Source organism: Ostrea edulis, chromosome 1 (assembly GCF_947568905.1).
Source record: "Ostrea edulis chromosome 1, xbOstEdul1.1, whole genome shotgun sequence".
Classification (NCBI taxonomy): domain Eukaryota; kingdom Metazoa; phylum Mollusca; class Bivalvia; order Ostreida; family Ostreidae; genus Ostrea; species Ostrea edulis.
In genome coordinates, this window is record NC_079164.1 from 85,985,519 (window position 1) to 85,989,926 (window position 4,408).

The following is a 4,408-nucleotide window of genomic DNA, read 5'->3' on the forward strand; positions in this document are numbered from 1 at the left end:
TAATCATCATTATCAGTCACCTTTTCTGGTGAATTAGGGAATGCATCTTCGTGCAGAGCACCTGAGAAATATGACATTCTAGTTTGTGATATACTGTGGTTAAATGTTTCACATACAGGATGTTCTGCTTTCAGTGTATGGGGTCATGGGAGGATTTAAATGTTTAAACAGACTAGCGAAGGACCTGTTGGTTTTAATTGTGTGTCACTGTATATCCTGGAATCATATGACACGGAAAGTGAAGAATGGCATCACCAATTGAAGGCACACTTGTTAATTACTAGTGATTTGCTGCTATAACAGACTTATATATTTTAATGATATGCAAATTCCAGGTAGTGTTTCATTGGTTAGTGACCCTTGTCTATTAATAAAATGTGACAAATACTATTTATGGACTTTTTTTCTCATCCCTCAACATTGTTATTTTGTAGGAAGTAAAAATTCATAGGATTTCCTAAATATTTTTCTCTTGAATTTAAATTTCCTGAAAAATGTCTTTTCAGGAAAATGTGTATGGTAGTTGTTAATAGATGTCATATATTATATGCAATATTTCTTGGTAACATTTACTTGACTGTTGACTGCAGTTTCTGTGTGTATCATTTGATTAGTGGTATAAATGTAATGTTACTGCAATAGTGGTATAAATGTACTGTTATTACAATAGTGGTATAAATGTACTGCTGTTACAATAGTGGTATAAATGTACTGCTGTTACAATAGTGGTATAAATGTACTGTTGTTACAATAGTGGTATAAATGTACTGTTGTTACAATAGTGGTATAAATGTAATGTTGTTACAATAGTGGTATAAATGTACTGCTGTTACAATAGTGGTATAAATGTACTGTTGTTACAATAGTGGTATAAATGTACTGTTGTTACAATAGTGGTATAAATGTACTGTTGTTACAATAGTGGTATAAATGTAATGTTGTTACAATAGTGGTATAAATGTACTGCTGTTACAATAGTGATATAAATGTACTGCTGTTACAATAGTGGTATAAATGTACTGCTGTTACAATAGTGATACAATGGGAATATCACAATTAATAAAAGAGAGTTTACTTCACTAAATTTGTTTTAAAACCTGAATTGAAATCACTTTTTGGGGTGGGTGAGGTGTGTCAGTTTTTTGTGGTTTAAATAACAATGTACTCACGAATAGACAAAACAAACAGTCCTTTAGAGACATAAATCATTGTCACATTTCATGAAGACCTAATTTTGCAAGTACATATGAGTAATATAAGGCTATCAATGGGTGGCATATAAGTTGTGGAAGTCCTACAGGACTCGCATTGTCTACATGTCTGTCTATCATTGCTTTTGTTGTGACACATTATCTTAATGAAATTTATATAGTGCCATATATAAAACAAATTACTCCAAGGCTCTTTACAAGGGTAAGAAGTGGAATGCAACAATAAAACAATTAAATGACAGTATGACACAAGATCTTATATCTGTAAAAACACTGTCATTAAGATTGATAGCTGTTTTGGTGGGGGTGGGGGGATGGGTTGGGGTTGTTGTTGATAATATAATAGGCTATCTTGTACAAAGGTAGTTGGCCATTAAAGAAAGACACATTGATTTTGAGGTCAAGGTGACAAGTCAACAGATTTTCAATCTCTGACTTTAATTAATAAGTTTCCTTTCATAGTCTATGCAAAAAACAAAGATAATGTAGCTACATAATTGAGCTCGATCACCAGAGGAATTGGAATGTACCACAGAGCTACAGATCCACCGCATATAAAAACCAGCAAGTTCAATTTAAAGTGCAACTTTTTCAGTGCATGAATCTTTAGGTCTTATATCACTGTATTCTTGCATTGCTGCCTCAAAATTTAAATTTCAGAAATATTCCCACTACACGTTCAAACATTTATTAAAGCCCCCATACCTAACATGGTTACATCAGTAAACAATGGGTTTTTTAAGCTGTGCATTTTCGTATGACTTGGGGCTTTAAGGAATGTTTCAACAAATGTAAATTATATATATAGTATTTTTTAATAGAAGATATAGTGTATGGTTTATCCTTTGTTGATTTCAGGATGAGGTGATAGGTCATCGTCATGGTGTATGGAAACATTCCCTCCCACATTAAGGCACCAGAGGGTGTTGTATTAAAGCCCTCCAAAGTTGATCGAAGGTTGATTGGTAAGTAAAATAAATAGGGTTAGTATACTGAACCATGTATACACATACATTTAGTATTTGTACTTATTTAGGGGGGTCCACATTTTATTGCCTTTGATAAATGGGCAAGAGCACCAATTTTGGGTTGTGCCGAAATGTAGTATTCTCTATTCATCCACTATCATACACAGTGGAAGGCTAATTTATTATTGCACCAAGTGCGGCATCAGTTTCTACTACACAAACTTGAATATGTGCTGAAATAACTACACATACAGAATTATGGTATACTTGTTCTGGTTTTTTTTATTTACTTGTCTATTAATGATCATGGTGAACATTACCATTGTGGATCTTTTCTTGATTATTTTGCAAAGTAGAAATTTTTTAATATTTGATTCGTTGTTAAGCTGTACTGATACATATGTATGTAATTTCTCTACAGGTGCCTGGTGTACAAATGTTGTCAAGCAAGGATCTTTATTTGGACCATTCAAAGGAGAAATTGTCAAAGAAAATGAGAGGAAGAAGATTGATTTCAGATATGCTTGGGAGGTTAGAATTTATGATGTTGATTGATTGATCGATTGTATCTTGCTTAACGTCTCACTCAAGAATTTTTCACTCATATGGAGGCGTCACCAAGACCGGTGAAGGGCTTCAAATTTAGGCCTATGCTCGGCGCTTAACGGCCGTTGAGCAGTGAGGGTTCTTTAGCGTGCCACGCCTTCTTTGACACAGGGCATCCGTTTTAAAGGTCATCTCCGAGTACCCATGACATTCACACCTGATGCCGAGCATTTGGCGTTGGAACTGTCATTACCTGTTTTAACAACTAAGGTCTGTCGTGGCCGGGATTCGAACCCCAACCTTCCGCATGCGGGGCGAATGCTCTAACCTGGGGGTTGGGTGGATCTAACAATTGTTCTCCTTAACCCTTGTAAATTTCTGCTCTCAAGCCCCAGTTTTCCACATCCTATTAATCTTTCCTATTTCATCCATTAAGGTCATTACATAAATTTACTGCTGACTCCGTTTACATGAAATGCAGGGGAACTTGGAAATGATTTGTTATATTTGTCATTCCTTGTAGCCATAAACCTTTTCCAATATCTGGAAGATGAGCTATTGTATATTGACAGGATAGACATACTGACTTTTAAACCATATCATATGGAGATGAAGAATATGGAAACGTTTTAATGGCTCATCATCAATAGTGATATTTCAGTTATTGAAAACTTGATCATTAAAAGGAAGTTTAAGGTACTCTAGGATAATTTTCTTTTATTCAGAATATTTAATATTTTAATGCATCCAGTGAAAGAAGAAATGAGTGAAACAATAATCAGTGTTGATACTGTTTGCTTTTGGCGTTCTAGATAAAGGCTTTCTCCTTTTCAAAGGTAAAGCTTGATTTAAACCCCCCCTTTTTTTTTTACAACATTTAACAAACAAGTCCTACAATTTACATAATGCTTCTTGTCAGCTCAGATAATGGTGCACAGTGGTCATCAATGTGGGAGGAAACCAGGTACCCAGATGAACCCCACATATCCGAGTGGGTGACCACCATACCCTCTTACATACCACCACTTCCGATCCTTAGGATCAAACTCAAGTTTGTTAAAGCTGTATGACCCGATGTTCATGTATTATTTTTGTACATAATTACTTTAAAGCAGATTAATTACCTTATAAAGTTATTAACTTTCCCTTAATTACATGCTTGAAAACATCTGCATGTAAAAGAAAACAGTGCGAATATTATTTAGAAAGTAAATATAGTGGCTACATATATAGATCATCCCATAATAAACGTCTATAAATAGACCCACGCACGTCAGGGGAATCCCAACATGATGTATTAACTCATACGCAGCTGTCTAGTTTTAAGGCTGAAAGAGCGTAAAACAACGAATTACCAAGAGGTATTTGATATTTTTATTTCTATTAAACTTATGGTATGGTACTGTTATAACAAAATACACAGCTTTACACAAATAAGACCACCGATGATCTGAAAGTTTGAACTGGTCACGAGACTGTCACTTGAAATGGCAGAGTGACGTGGTTATTTGTAAACATCGATTTAAAATCAAATTATTTGGGTTAAAACAGGTGAAATAATTTATGATATGTCGTACAGCCTCATAACTACATACGTGCGATGATTTAATAGCGTTTTTACGAGATGGAAAAAATATTGTAATTCGGACCATACAGCTTTAACCACTATGCTACCATGCAGGG

The 4,408-nt window shown here is 34.7% G+C and overlaps 1 long non-coding RNA gene across 1 annotated transcript in view; it reads left to right on the forward strand.

The window, feature by feature from the left end:
- The window catches only part of LOC130054420 (uncharacterized), a 15,370-nt gene extending 12,697 nt beyond the window's left edge, over positions 1–2,673 (forward strand). Inside the window, exons 2-3 of the long non-coding RNA XR_008802735.1 lie at positions 2,070–2,176; positions 2,601–2,673. This is a non-coding gene — a long non-coding RNA (uncharacterized LOC130054420). The remainder of the gene's footprint in view (positions 1–2,069; positions 2,177–2,600) is intronic.
- Positions 2,674–4,408: the final 1,735 nt, after the last annotated feature.